Genomic DNA, 16,662 nt, shown 5'->3' with positions numbered 1-16,662 from the left:
TTAATTAAATGAGTCGAATACGTCATGTGTCATGACCTTCATGGCGTGGCTTGACAGTTAAAATATTCTTTGAGGTGACAAGAAATAACGGGGGTTTGCTCGAGCAAATTTTTTTTACAGCGATCCCTATCGATATTAATTTAGAATTAATAAAAACAGTACCTTTATCTAAAACCCTTTAAAAAAACGTTTTTCAGCAATAAAATTACGGAACGCACCGGATTTTATTTTTCTAGACGGTGAATTAGTTACGTCAGAGGGATTCATTTAAAAACAGATAAGATTATAGTTATATCATCATCACATCGTCCTATCAGCCTTTTATCTTGTTTTGGCAAAATATTTGAGTCCATTATATATAAAGACATATTTAATCATGTAACACACATACTTAGCCCTTTTCAACATGGCTTTGTAGCTAAACGATCCACAAACACTAATTTAATCGAGTATATGGACATTCTGTGTAAATCAATGAATAAAAAAACACAAGTAGATGCGGTATACACCGATTTCAGTAAGGCTTTCGACAAAGTTAGTCACCCTATCTTAATGAATAAACTGGATAAAATCGGCATACACGGAAATCTGCTTCGTTGGTTAGAATCATATTTATCAAATAGAAGTCAATTAGTTACTGTTAACGGTTTTAACTCTTCCCCAATATTAGTTACGTCGGGCGTTCCACAAGGATCACACCTTGGACCCTTGCTTTTCTTAATCTTTATTAACCACCTTACATGTAAACTCCACTGTAATTTTTCTCTATACGCTGACGACCTCAAGATATATAAAGCAATTAAATCTATGGAAGATTGTGAACTCTTACAACAAGACCTTAACACATTATCTGCCTGGTGTATTGACAATGAAATGGAATTGAATATAGCTAAGGGCAAAGTTATAAATTTCACCAAGAACACCAACAAAACTCTATACTCATATAGCATATATGGTCACAATCTGGAAACAGTTGAATCGATCAAAGATTTAGGAATTATATTCGACAACAAACTAACGTTCAACCAACACATAGAATACATTGTAAATAAATCAAATAAAGTACTAGGTTTTATTGTAAGATCAACTAAACTGTTGAAGAATTCTAATAGCCTAAAAATTCTATTCAATTCGTTAATCCGTAGTGTTCTTGAGTACGGGTCAACAGTCTGGAATCCACATTACATTACACAGGTATCCAGACTTGAATCTGTCCAAACAAAATTTACACGGATTTTGTCTTATCGATCAGGTGTCTACCATCTTCTAAATGGGTATGAACAAAGACTTACATATTTCAAACTAGAGAGTTTAGTTAAAAGACGAAATATAAATGTCCTCTTAATGCTTTACAAAATTGTGAATAATCGTGTAAATAGTAACTTAGTCAATCAAATCAATTTTTACGCCAGGCCCAAATATACTAGAAATATGAACATATTTTGGACGGAAATTTTTGCCAATAACACTGGTTATTTTAATCCTATGTCTAGAATGTCTCGATCATACAATGATCTTGCTAAAACACACACTGTCATAGATATTTTTGCAAATAATATAACTTGTTTCAAGAAATATCTCCACGATTTCTGTACTTAGATAAAAAAAAATAAAAATAAAAAGAAAAATAAATAAATAAAAAAAATTGTTTAGTGGTTTAGAATTTTTTTAATATATCCTCTTTAAATTTTTCTACTTATTATGTGCTTCAATCTTTGTAATTAAGTTTTAAGTTTTGTATATAAATACTGTCATTGTTTTACATTTTTGCTTATGTGAATGTGCAAATGTGATTGCTGCAGACACATTAGTCTAGGGATATTTATAATTGTATTTTTTTTTATTTTGTAATCCATAATTAATGTTTTTGTAAATATCTTGTTTGTGTCTCGAATAAATAAATAAAAAAAAAAAGTAAAACGTTAATCAGAAATAATAAAAATAAATTCCATCGAAAGATGCAGTTTCTAGGCCTGGTAGGGCAAATTCTACTGTAAGTCCGTCCATAAGGCCCGGCCACAAGCCGAATATTTTTTAACACGACTTTTTCAATTATATCGTTGAGATTCCCACTTTATTTTAGAGATTTGCTAGGGCAAATTCAACCGAAGGTCTGTCTAATACACAGTGCTAAGCGTCGCATATTTTAGTGCATGACTTCATCTCTTACGTCATTATTAGTCCGATTTTGCTGGTTAGTACAAACTGGTTGATGGTAAAACAAAGAACAGATATTAGAAATATTCTAAACATATAATGCATTTTACAAACCATACTGCACACAAATTCTAACAAAATTACAAAATTTTACAATTAATTATAATACGAAATACTCATTTCATATTTTTATACATAATTTTTCAACACATATAGTACTACACTTATTTTTTCTATTTTTATATTACTCATTTTTTTACTTCTATTTTTTCCTATTATTTTTATTTTACTATTTTTTACTAAACATTTGGTTTATATATAAATTGTTAATTACCAGCCTCAGAACAGACTATGTCTAGTGAGGAGGGTAATGAAAAAAAAACCTGTACAGAACCAACCTTAAATAAACGCCCGGGTTGCCGGCACTGAAACTGAAACTGAACTGAATTTATTTTAGGGTATAGTCCCGTCTTTTATTTATTTTTATTTATTTATTTAACGCCCAGAGGGCTTTTACATGGTTGGTAGTATAATTTTAATTTGACAGATACTTTGAAACATAAAAAAAAGAATAAAATTACATTTAATAAAAGCTATGCAACAAGTCATACAAACACAAGAAACAAAAACAGAAAATAACAGCTATTTGTAGGTTTACATGATGTGTTTAGGAGTATTGTTGAAAGAAATGTTTTAAATGATCCACGAAACTTGCTAAGTTGGTATTGAATATGTCAACATCACCCAAGTAATGATTTCCCATGGTGTGAAGTCGTTGTATCGGAGAGTGGGCAATGTAGTTACGCTTATGTGTGCTGCTGTAGAATATTGTATTTTGTCGTGTTGTTACTGTGGGTGTATGTATGTTTATAAATTGCAGAAGTTCACAACAGTCGAATTTAGAGTTAAGTATTTTGAATAAGAACGTTAAATTGTTTATTTTACGTCTATCTTCTAATGTATGTATTTTTAGAGTATTTAAGACGAAATAAGATCCTAAAAAAATATCAGTTATGGGCGTGAACGCGATTTAAGTGGGCGAAGCAAATTAGTTTCACACGCGCTCCGCTCGAATTAAATATTATAATATTTCGGGGTGCAGGGGAATGAAGTACGTTGCAATGGGGAACACCCGACACAACGAACAGTTCGAAGTCAGAGCAGCGATGAAATCCACTAGATGGTACCCATGAGTAAGGTTTGAACATGAAATGCTTAATAATGGGCGTCTTTCAAACTATGTGAATAGTAATATTAAGTTGAATGTGCATGTTTTAGGCAAATTTCGATAGAAACGTTACCTATTGCAGAAGGAGCTCATGATTTTATGATTCTTATCAGATTTCTGTAACCATACTGCTAGACGGTAGGCAGTAACTTATGACTCGTAACCGACGTGTTCTTCATTGACAGATGTCAAAGCAATACGGTATTCAATCACGAATCATTTTCATAATATCTGATCATAATTATATCTGAATATATTGACAAGATAAATAAAATATCAGTCATTTTCAATATTTATTATTATCGTTTACAAAAAGTTACATAAAACAAATAATTATGTAATGTAAAAAGCATAAGATGCAACTTTTTTTTGTATAAAGGCCATCATTTATTATAATATAAGTTAGAAATAGTAAAAATAATTTTATATAAAAAACGAAAATAATTATTCAATAAATAGCATTTCGTCGAAATCTAAACGACGATTTCCAAATTGACGTTCTTTACATACAATATCTAAGATATGTGGAGGATCACGAACATTCATAGACCTTGTGACTCCAGGATCGATAAGCTCGACAAGAATGCAATCCATTTAAAAATTAGTTAATTTAATAAGCATTTTTTCTTCCCAGAACTTGTCATCTCGAAGTATACGCTCAACTATCTCTAAGTTAGATAATTACAATCATAAAAAGAGTCGTGCTGCGAAATTCTATTTAATACAGTTAAAGAAAAAATATGTCTTCTATTCTCCTTCCTTCTAGAATAACGGGTTTCTTCTCGTCCTGTGTAAACAAAACTTTTACTTTATTTACGTCAATTTTTTTTTTTTTTAATTTTTTTTATTAAAAGTATACAATACAGAATATAGTATATTATATAAAGCATTGTACTCCCAAGAGTTAATAAACTCATTGCGGGAATGATACGCATTACATGAAACATATAGCTGTATGTATTAAATGGACACATGATGGGACATACACAACATTATTATTTCAGATAGTCATTAATAAGATGAAGTTTGAGCATGTTACTTTGGGTCTTTTTACATTGACTTGCACATTTGATCTCGTTGGGTAGTTGATTATATTTTGTGTGAGCTATGTATTCCAGGGATCTTAGTCCATATTTTGTTGATTTGATTTTTGGTATATGTAGTTTGTTGTGATTTCTTGTGTTGTGTTGGTGTACGTCGTAATTGTAATAGAGTGTAGTGTTGGAATGTGCCGAGTGTTGAATTACTTTTAATATAGTTTTCGTTATTTCAAAAGTGGGAATGGTATTAAAATGAAGTATTTGGGTGTTTCTGTAGATGTCTTTGACATGTGTGTCCCAAGGTAAACTGAAAATATTTCGCAGGGCTCTATTTTGGACGACTTGGACTTCTGAAATCATTTTTTTTGTAGCAAATCCCCAGATTCCGGCGAGATATATTAGATGTGAGTGAATCATAGCATGGTAAATCGATTTTAATAGAGAGGGAGGAAGTAACCCGCGAAGTCTATATAAAACACCAGTTATATGAGTAATTTTGGATAGAACATGTTTAAATTGGTGATTCCATGTGAGTTGTGAATCAATGAAAAGGCCAAGATATTTTGTAACATCAGCCCTTTCAAGGCGGTTATTATCAAGACTTATATTAAGACATACATTTTTTTATTTGCAAACAGTATGTAATGTGTTTTTTTTATGTTTAGGCTAAGTTTGTTTAATCGCAGCCAGTTTGCCAGGCAAGCTACATCACTTTCCATTTCCTTTTCAAGTTCGTTTAAATCATTATTGTGATAAAGAATCACTGTATCATCTGCATAGAGTTGTATTGTACCCTTAAGTCCCCATTTAGCAATATCATTTATATATATTAAAAATAGTAATGGTCCAAGTACGGAGCCCTGAGGCACGCCACATTTCATCGTTCCCATGCTGCTTGTCCCCTTTCCAACAAAGGTCTGACAGTGTCGGTTAGAGAGGTAGCTACACAGTAACTTCAGGGGAGTGCCTACTATGCCTAGGTGTTCTAGCTTCTTTAGTAGTATCCCATGGTCAACCGTATCGAAAGCCTTTTTTAAATCTATAAATAAGCCTGCAGCATGCTTACCCTGGTCTATATGCTTTTGGAGGGCGTATACAAAATCGAAGGCAGCACATTTTGTGTTAGATTGGTTTCTGAATCCATACTGTTGGGATGCGAGTAAATTGTTTGATAGGAGATATTTAGTGAGCCTAAGCTTAATAACCTTTTCAAAAACTTTAGAGACGACAAAGAGGATGGATATAGGACGGTAATTAGAAGGATTTTTTGTGCAATCATCTTTGTAAATCGGAATTATTTTTGCTATCTTTAGTTGATCTGGGAAGATTCCACTATTCAGGGATTGATTAATAAGAAAAACAAGGTGGTCAGCTAATATATCTTTGCAAAAGTTCAGGTACACTGGTGTAATTCCATCTAAACCTGGAGATGCATTAGACTTTAGTTGAGAGATGATACTGAGAACTTCTGTTTTATTTGTTTTGGCCATGTATAAGGACTGGATTGCTTTTTGATCCGTGTTTATAGTGATAGAATCATCTGGATATGATGCAATTGTAGCTGCTAAGTTTTCCCCAACTGATATAAAGAAGTTGTTAAAAGTTGAAGCTATCTGTGTTGGGCATGTTATTTCTTCATTCTTAATGAGAAGACATTCAATTTCATCTTTCTGGGGTGTCGAGCTATTTGTTAGAATTGCATTTATTATTTTCCATGTCTGTCGCGGATAACGCAGATTTTCTTTAAATATAGTCGTGTAGTATTTGGTTTTAGCATATCTTCTATAGTTGGTAACTTGATTTCTTGTTTTATTTCTCAGTGCTGTGAATATATCACTTTGCTGATTTTTTTTCCAGATTTTAAACGCATTGTTGCGCTGTTTGATAAGTGCATTTAATTTTGCATCAAATCATGGAGTATTACCCCTCCGTTGGTCTCCTATGCGTAACTCAGATTTATGTTGGGATGATTTTATTGCTGTTTTGATGTATTCATTAAAATTATTATAGATTTCATTGGCATTACTGGTGGTTTCGTGTGGAAAGTTGTGGGATTCTACATATGTTTTTAACATGTTTTTATCGGTTTTGGTGTTGTTTGAAAAAGAATGTATTCTATTATTAGTGTGATGTTTCAAGCTGTTTTGGTAATCTAATATCAAAATGTTATGATCACTTAGGTAGGCATCTATATTTGCAGTAGTTGAGGAAATATTTTGTCTGTTTGAGATGATATGGTCTATTAGAGAAGTAGAGGTATCTGTTACTCGTGTAGGATAGGATGTGTTACATATGAAACAGTTGTATGAGTGTTGATGTATTTAAGAGATGTATTATTTTTTTGAAGAATGTCAATGTTGAAATCACCAAAGATAAGGGTATCATCTATACAGTTATTTAAAATAGATTCATGATACATTAAGAATTCGTTAATGTTTGAGGTAGGCTTTCTGTTTATAACATAAATATTTAACGGTTTAAAATTTCTATTACGGATATATAATTGAAAACAATATGTATGGGAAATATGTATTTGAAAATTTTTTACGACTTCAATACGTTCATAATAAAATTATATGTTTAAATCAGAATTTTTCTCCGGTGAAATCGGTCCTTTCGGCATCGGATTATTGATATATTAAGTATTTTCGTGATTAAATAAAAACAATATTAGAAACATTATGTTAATTCACTTTTCAATCAAATTTTGGAATTATACACACGAGCGTATAAGTACGTATAGACGGGTATATACAAGTGTATAAATTACCTGCTGTAATAAAGATAGAGGTGGTATATTGCTGAGTCTAGAAGCAAGCATTAATTGCACATTTTTTCTGTGTTCTTTATTCTGCCTTTGATTTTTTTCACCCTGCTTACTAGCGGATACCTGTTCTTTTTTTCTTTGTTGCCATATGCCTTTGCCTTTGTTGTTATATGATATTGGTCGGTTTTTGTATTGATTTGTTGATTATAAACGTACCTACATGTTATCTGGGTTATAAATGTGAGAATGTTGTCGATATATTTGGGGATTCCGTATTATAGGCCAGTACACATAGCGCCAAAAAGGGGGTTGCGATCGTAATTATTCCGGTAGTCCCAATTTTTTTATATGTTTTATAAACTGATCCCATGATGTATAATCTGAATTTCCGACCATGGCGCACCTGTGCTCGCGCCACCATTTAAAAAAAACCGGCTGTAATCGCGCCAAAATCTAGTTTTTCCAAAATATCTCATTCTCAATGCAAATTTTGGCTAAATTAGCTAGATAATTAAAGTAAAACATAAAATTACCTACAACTTTTGTGAAAACAATTTTCTTCAATCTCTAATAGGTACCGAGGTAGAAAGTCGTAAAGGTGCGTATATTTTTGAAAAAAACAAGTTTTTTGCGCGACTAGCTTTGATTTTTTGTAAATATCTCGTTTCCAGTACAATTTTGTGTAAAAATTATTGATACTAATTTTGTAGAAAATAAAATTTCATAAAATAAATAGGTATATAATTTATGTGTTTTAATTCTAATACGTATCCAAGCTCTAATCCACCAAAACCAGGCCAAAAATTGAAACAGAGGTAAAGTGTTTTAAATTTCATTCCTTAATTTTATTTTTCTTCAACAATTATTGTTGTGAGAACATATCAGTTGACAACAATCGTCATGCCTGCGTCAGACCTAGCTATAAGGGGCTGGAAACGGCATGCACGTTAGTGTCATAAGAACTAGAGCCAGCAAATAGTGAAAACTTTTCAGGTTCATTCATCTCTGGTCCGTGCTGAAAAATAATGTCAGTTTTTGTTAATTTTTTTAGATCGCTTATTTAATCATATAAAATTAATATTATTTACTTTATATTTACAGAAATTGTGAAAAAATTACCATGTTGAGTGTCGGTATAGTGTTTAACACAATACTCGTATTTTCTTTATTATTTGCAATATTATCTGGATGAAGTTTTGCGGAATTTTTCCTAAAATGAGAAATATTGTTAATTATTTATACTGTCTCTATTCCCTAATTATTTAGAGATGTATTAAGACATGCCCGACAAACTTTCACCAACAATTCCTGAGCTTATTTGGTGTAAAAAATGCATTTCGGTAAAAATAAAAATATGTCACCGGAAATCAAAATTAATTTACTTCTTATATTCCAAATTCAATATGCTCAGAAGTTTATCGACTGCGTATATATGTATATATCTACATATATAAAATTATTTAAGCTGACATTGTACAATTATGTTCTGTAAAAAACGTATCCCAAAGATCTATTTTTATGTGTGTATTTAAGTAGTACCTTCTCCATTCCGTTAAACATTTTCCTTGGTGCCGTAATTTTGTTCGGGATAAAACTCCTTTTGTCTTCTGTTTTCCCATATTTAACTGAAACGTAAGTATATATTAGCCAAGAGATTTATTATAAATTGGTTCAATTTTACCTTAAATTTGAAAATCATTTCAACGTAAGTAAGTGCAGTAACTTGGGGAGATAATTGCACAATTCTATCTACAACAAATGATCTAACAATCTAAACTTAAAATATTAATGACTCTTTTTAATATTCGAATGACTTTAGGTACTTTATAGGTGACATATGTCTAATTGTCTGTATGGAGAAAAACTTTCGATGTAGAGTTTTTGTTTTATGGAAAAAAACTTTCGAATTTCAAAAATTTGTTGTTGGGTAATTTAACTGGTTTTGGTGGATAAGAGCTTGGATACATATTAGAGTTAAAACACATAAATTAAATACCTATTTATTTTATGAAATTTTATTTTCTACAAAATTAGTATCAATAATTTTTTCACAAAATTGTACTGGAAACGAGATATTTACAAAAAACAAAAGCTAGTCGCGCAAAAAACTTGTTTTTTTCAAAAATATACGCACCTTTACGACTTTCTACCTCGGTACCTATTAGAGATTGAAGAAAATTGTTTGCACAAAAGTAGTAAGTAATTTTATGTTCTACTTTAATTGTTTAGCTAATTTAGCCGAAATTTGCATTGGGAATGAGATATTTTGGAAAAACTAGATTTTGGAGCGATTTCGGCCGGTTTTTTTCAAAATGGCGGCGCGAGCACAGGTGTGCCAAGGTCGGAAACTCAGATTTTACATCAGGGGACCAGTTTATAAAACATATAAAAAAATTGGGACTACCGGAATAATTACGATCGCGAATCGGTAATTGCCCTGGAGTATTAGTAATGAAACGAACTCTTCACAAACACTTTATTGAAATATAAGAGAATACCACTCCTTAGTAAAAAAACTCCTTTTATTTTACCATAATTTATTAGATATTCCATTGTTACAACTAACATGACTGTATAATTAGAAATTAATGTAAAAGCCCAGTAGGGCGTAAATAAATAAAACTAGGAAAACGATTCTAGTGAAGGGGCACTCTATAACATTCTGTGCCGCTGGTTGTGACAACCGGACAGACAGCCGCGTCGCGTGAAAAAAAAGATTAATAGTAAAAAAGTCTACTTGGGCTAGAAATGATATATAATAACATAACGACAATACTTTAGTGTCACCTTTTTTCTCAAGTGCCTACACATTTACGCATTTAACAATGTATTCTTTTGTATTGGTTATTATTTATATTTATATTTATTATTTATATAAAAAAAACCTTTACTCACTTGAGGAAGAAGTTAAATTATAAAAAACAGAAAATTTCACTAATAGATTTCAAAGTATCGTTTGATTAAATAAAAAAATACGTAAAAGAAATGACCGGAGCGACCGGCCGGGTGACACAACCTTACAGGCCGGAACTTTCGCGGCGTCTGAATCAATACGTAGTAACTCCTTGTCAACCCGCACACAAATATACTAAGCACAATAGAGAGTTTTGAAGTACTGGCGGTCGTTTTTCGTGTATCTGGCCAGAAATTGGATTTTCGCGAGTGTTTTTATTTTAATTAATTCTTATGAATACATTAATAAAATCTCTAATCTTTTGTGAGGGAGTCGTCGGGAAGTTACTAATTCATCGTCTAGAAAAATAAAATCTGGTACTTGCCGCTTATCTTACAACATTTTACATTTAATAAAATGTACTTATCGTTTTACATAATATATTTAATTGTAAGGTCCTGTTTTTATTAATCTTAAATATAAATAACTTGCATCCCTTCGAATCCCTCTAGAAACATTTAAGATTTTAGTAATAAGCTCATCAGAAATAATTAAAATGTGAGCGTCGGGGCAAATCCCCGTTATCAGGGTATTGTGTCGCCTTAAGAAGAAATTGTATTTTAAGTCTTCGACAGAGATATTTTTAATTTAAAATTAATAAATCGTAGAATTTTTTTTGTATTCGCTTAATGTTGTTAATGTGAATTTTGTAAGATGGAGACCAAACTACTGAGTTATATTCAATTAGGCTTCTTACTAGAGATACGTATAATAGTTTAATGGCTTGTAAAGAATTAAAGTTTTTAGTTGTTCTTAATACGAAGCCTAGTGTTTTCATACCTTTGTTCACAATTTGATGGATATGATTGGTGAAACTTAGTTTTTCGTCCAAAATAATTCCAAGATCTCTCATTTCCGTGAATCTTTCTAAAGCTATGTTATTGATGGAATATTCGAATAAAACAGGATTAACTTAACCAAAAAAAGATTTTAAAAAAAAACTCAATTATATCGGGTATTAATCAAACGCTGACAAAAGTGATATACGCAAATTTTAACAGATTTTTGGAGACCTTGATGTTTTGAAAGTCCAATCTGTGAATTTTACGTCTACTAACAATTCTATTTTGGAAAGTTTCGAGTAAATTCCAGGAACACTTTCATAAATAATATTTCTTGCTCGTAAATAGTCAACATGTCTGGATATTGAAAATATTTCCACAAATAGATTTCCGATTCAGCGAGTTATATTTTGAAAATAAAATTACTCATTCGTGTATTTCCACTACATTTTAATTAAAATGATACAATCTATGATTAATAAGCAATAATTATTCACCTGAAACACCCAAACAAATTGAAAAAATCACCCTAGAAAAATAAAAGATATTGAATCCGCAGGCAAATAATTATTGCTCATATTAATTTGTTATCTTTTGTGCTATGCATAAAATTGTTGTCTTATAAACATTAGTTTCTCATTTAAAAACAGCATATAATATGTCATATGTTCTAACATAAGTAGGTACCTGCTGTATAAAAATAATATAGAATACTAAGTGGGTTGCTATCAGTTATACACGTCATAACTTCCTTTTAGACTGGTATCTTCGTGTGGAATCATTTTTAGTAATAAATAGAGAAAATAGTTTTTCTAGGCCAAGTTTTCAATTAGACTGTCCATTATTGTACATTATTGAACGTCAACGTTAATAATATGATATAGGGTATTTTTGTTATTTGTTTTTGGGGTATTATGCCGTGTTGCGCTAACTCCTTCTTTAGCCAACGTTTCGGACAGCATTGCCACTAGATGGACACTGCAATGCTGTCCGAAACGTTGGCTAAAGAAGGAGTTAGCGCAACACGGCATAATACCCCAAAAACAAATAACAAAAATACTTTTGGCCGTGAAAATCTTAAATCATATTTGATATAGGGTAGTTTGCCAGCAATACTTGTGTTATTCGTATTTTCGGTACGCTTGCCATACATATAATTAAAGTCAGTTAACAATTTTTTTATAATATTATCTTTACGACTGAATAGGTACTACTAAAAAAGTTCTCATTTTTAATTACTTATTACTCACATGCTGGCAATATTTGCCGTATGACCATACTTCGGGCATGCGTACAACCCTTCATTCAAAAACTCTATTGCTATGTGTGGGCTCCGCGTATAAATATAAAATAATACGCGGAGAATGAAAATTCGAACGTTGAAAATCATGTTGTAGTCTATAATGTAGATGAACGGTTTAGTGTATAGTATATATATATATTATTACAGACCGACGCAAGATTGCCTTATAATTTTATAATTATGTATCTACATGATATCTGCCTGGAAACACGGACGCAATAATAATTATTATTGTATAGGTAAAGAAAACGAAATTACATGGTATTTACTTTTTAGGAAGAAATTTTCAAAAAGGAATTGAAAATGGTGAAAATCCAAATATTTTTATTAATGCAAGCGATTTTACGTAGAATTAATTATTTCAAAATTACAGCAAAAAACCACAAATATAAAATAACACTTACTTACATCATAAAAAAATGTTCAAATGAGAAAATAACAAATATTTCATGCACACACCAGGGGTATAGGGTTCGTTTTTATCAGTATGATGTATTTTTAGTATGCACATGTAGTACCAAAATGCATTTAGTAAATTGATCTAAAGGAAAATGGAAAATATCGGAGTCTGAAAAGATATCATTGTATTTTCTACACGTCCATCTGAAACATTAATGTTGTGTGTAGTTAGTTTATGAGTGTTGGATTGGAATAGTTAGTACTATCTGATAATATTATTACTCCAGCGTCTGGACGGTGTAGGCCCTGTGATTGGTCAAATTCAAATTGTGTTTAAATAAGACTTTAAAGATTAAGACACCATTTCATACTGAAATAGAATCGCCACATGTAATACGATATTTCTTAAAAAATATCGTTTCTGCTCATACAATTTTTGGATAATATCGAAGAAAATATGTCTTAGAAAGTTCATAATCCATTGGATTAATTACATTACAGTGAAAATTATCCACAATTACGTGATTACGTTTGACGTTTGACGAAAAAAGCAGGCGTTAATTCAATATGGCCGATTCCCGATACGCATCGCGGCTAGGTGGCCGACAGAGCGCCCCTCTGGCGGTGAAGAAACGAATCAAATGACTGGCGCGTATATTTAAATATGCAAAATTACTTGAACATCAAGCATTTAATAATAAGATTTCTTCTGGAAGTTTAGTTCTACTTTGCAATGGCATTTTTCATTATTATTTATAATTTTTTTTTTGCTTATTAATTACATCTGATTTTATATTGACATGTTTTCTAATTTCTAAAATTTCTAAATTATTTATTTGCGATGCTTTAATCCTGAGTGAAGTATTTTAAGACCTGAATTTTTATCGAAAGTGTGATTCAAAAGATGATTTGCAAACTCATATTCACTATTTCCATTTAGAACCCTGAGATATTTTTTAGTTCTGACTTCAAAGTTTCTATTGGTTCTACCTTTGTAAAATAAATTACAAATCCAGCCCAATTGAGTTTATAAACTCCTGATTTTTTTGTTTGATTTTCGCAATCTATATTATTAAGAATATATTTATTCATTCTGTTATTAGTATAAAACGCCGGTTGAATAGTACCAGGAATGTTTATATATATCATTTTAGAAGTGTCGTTATCCACAAACAGAATTCTACGCCATTGTTTATTTATATCTTAAGAACTAGGGTAAAAATACCGTTTGAAGATAATATGTTTAATTATTTTATTTAGTATTTCAACTATCAATTTATTAGAATAACCGTTATTAAATGTTATTTGTCTTATGAATATATTGTTTTATGGTTATATGCAAAAAAAAATTTCAGGTCTTAAAATACTTCACACAGGATATAAAGCATCACAAATAAATAATTTCGAAATTTTAGAAATAAGAGAACATGTTTATAAAAGTAGATGTAATTAACAAGAATTTTTGAAGTGAAACTTCTTTAGGCGCGTAATTCGGGGACGGAGTAAAACCGAGTCAGGATCGACACGAAAATGCGGGTACCCCCACCACCGCTCACCGTTCACTGTCCCTCTCTCACCATATGCGCTTGTTGAGGTGGGGGAGCCGCTCACGAACGTTCTCTCCCGACACGGGACAACAATCGATGCAGTTTTTGCACGATTCATTAAGGATTTAAGTGCTCATGTATATATCTCGCACTTTAGTTACCATAACCCAATTATCACGACATTAGAAAAAGATATTCATGAAATTGACAATGAAAATGGCACATGATTGGTAAATTGTCATTGTAATTTCTTTGTAATTTTTAATTGTAATATTGTTATTTATGTAATATTGTATACTTGTGAATAAATTGAAAATTTTTGGAACTATACATTAATCGAACGTCATTCATCTATAAGAAAATATTAGAAAAAGCAAATCCATGCTTCGTCGTTGAATTATTTAACCTCTAATTTTCAAACTAACCTAAGAGAGAAAATAGAGATGATGAAATGAAAATAGAGAGAGAGGAATACTAGAAGTTTCACTTCTGTCTTGCGTAGGCTTGACACACCCACTTTTTTTTTTTATAAACTCTCTTTTAAATATTTTCCCACTTAACTGGTCTTTCATATTGTAATTCATAATTCTTATAAACCCAGCCTACTCTTACCCCTCCCCCCTCCTTCCACTTCTTTTTTCCAATTGTAATCTATATTTAATTTTTGACTTCGGTGTATACTTCGTTCATGAAACATGTATTGGTTGTATATAATAAAGTGAAGTTAAAAAAGTTATTTGTTTTTTAATAAAATAAAGTTTAATCGGATAACATTATTTTATCTATTTCCATTGTATATCAATGCATACGTACATAATAAAATGTAAACATTATATTTATTTATTAATTGGACAATTTGCATGGCGCCGCTTTTGTGAGATATTACCTCAGGGGCGCTATATTGTAATAATCTACCTTTATATATAGATTTTTACTCTCCTGATGAAGGTGTATATATAATCTAACTTTAAACTTTATTAGATACAGTAACAGTTTTAGGAAAAGAATTACCACCAGTTGGAGTAAAATTCACACCTTTTAATTAAACCGACTGCTAATCACATTGCACCATTACCCTCCTTTTATCCATAAACACGGGTACAATTAATCAATATGTAATAATGTATTATTTCAGTCAAATTTGTTGTAACTATCTTTAATTGTTGTGACAAACTATACGATATTGATTCAACTTATAGACATTGACGGTTGTAACACATATTTAAGCACTGCAAGTCTCCTATGAGCAAATTATATTAGGTACCATAACAGTTAATATCAGTTGTAGACATGTAGTCAATAATAGTGTTTCATTTGAAATAATCCATCACAAATACGTAAAATTTCATTTATTCAAACAACTGTCATTCTTATTATGCCTAAATTGAGCATGTTATTATTCATTAACTCCTTCCTGTTCCGTGTTTTAACAATATATACTCACCCTCTCTCTGTGAATGACCTAATATCTATCTATTAAATGTAACTGTTGTTAATATCACTTAAACTGGGCGCAGCCCAACTAAGTGCCGCCCGCAGGGCCTAGCAGCAAAAACCCGCGGAGCGGGTTTTTAACTGCTAGTACATATTATTACGTATTCTATTGAATATTTGAATCACTTGTGAGTACCTTATATACCTTAACAAATATACCCGTGTACACTAGAACATATTATGTAGCAACCCTATCGTGTTTCCTCTGTGCTTAGGTGCGCTCATAAATCTCTTTTTGATCTCTATTGATTTCAAGAAACCTATGAGAAACTTAGAAACATGTACAGTACTGAAATAAAACATACCAAAAATTCATATATCAGGCAAAAAATAATTACCTCTCAAAGTGACTCAAGAAAAATGTGGACTACACTTAAAGAAATTATAAGCGGCAAACAGAGGGAAAACATTAAGGAAGTTCGGTTTCCAGATGGAGTTGAAGATGATACACTTAAAATAGCACAAAAATTTAACACAAATTTTGTACTTAGTGTCGAAAACATAAATAAGAGTATTCCATTAGTCGCAGATACCTCTTCTCAATCATCGGAAAAAAGAGAGAATAAAAATATTTTCAGGTTTAGTAAAATTGACAATGAGTATTTAATGAAAATCATTAAAACAATGAAACCAAAATCATCACCGGATGGAATTACTATAAGCATAATCAAAGATGCACTACCAGCTATAGGAGACAGATTAGTTGCACTAATAAATGAATCTCTGACTAAGGGAATTTTTCCGCAGTCATGGAAAACCTCCATAATAACACCAGTGCCCAAAATAATAAATGCTAAAAATTTCGAAGACTTCAGACCAATAAATGGATTGCCTAAATATGAACAATTACTAGAATGCATTGTGAAAGAACAGATGAGTAAATTTATAGAAAAAAATAACATCCTAGTAAAAGACCAATCTGGGTTTAGAAATAAATATTCCTGTGAAACAGCAATAAATTATGTGATAAATGAATGGAAAACAGCTATGGA

The 16,662-nt window shown here is 31.2% G+C and overlaps 1 protein-coding gene and 1 long non-coding RNA gene across 2 annotated transcripts in view; both read right to left on the bottom strand.

The window, feature by feature from the left end:
* Positions 1 to 16,662, bottom strand: part of LOC149419857 (uncharacterized) — a 297,070-nt gene that overhangs the window by 201,427 nt on the left and 78,981 nt on the right. The gene's annotated exons all lie outside the window — the stretch shown is intronic.
* LOC149419858 (uncharacterized) lies at positions 7,990 to 10,251 on the bottom strand. The gene is made up of 4 exons (XR_016302768.1): positions 10,088 to 10,251; positions 8,732 to 8,817; positions 8,312 to 8,402; positions 7,990 to 8,207 (listed from the first exon to the last, which is right to left on the bottom strand). It is a non-coding gene; the product is annotated as an uncharacterized LOC149419858 (long non-coding RNA).

Source organism: Hesperophylax consimilis, chromosome 11, assembly GCF_061612785.1.
Source record: "Hesperophylax consimilis isolate HC1 chromosome 11, BYU_Hcon_1.0, whole genome shotgun sequence".
NCBI classification, from domain to species: Eukaryota; Metazoa; Arthropoda; class Insecta; order Trichoptera; family Limnephilidae; genus Hesperophylax; species Hesperophylax consimilis.
Note: the sequence above shows the minus strand (reverse complement) of the source record. Positions and strands in the feature narration are given on the sequence as shown.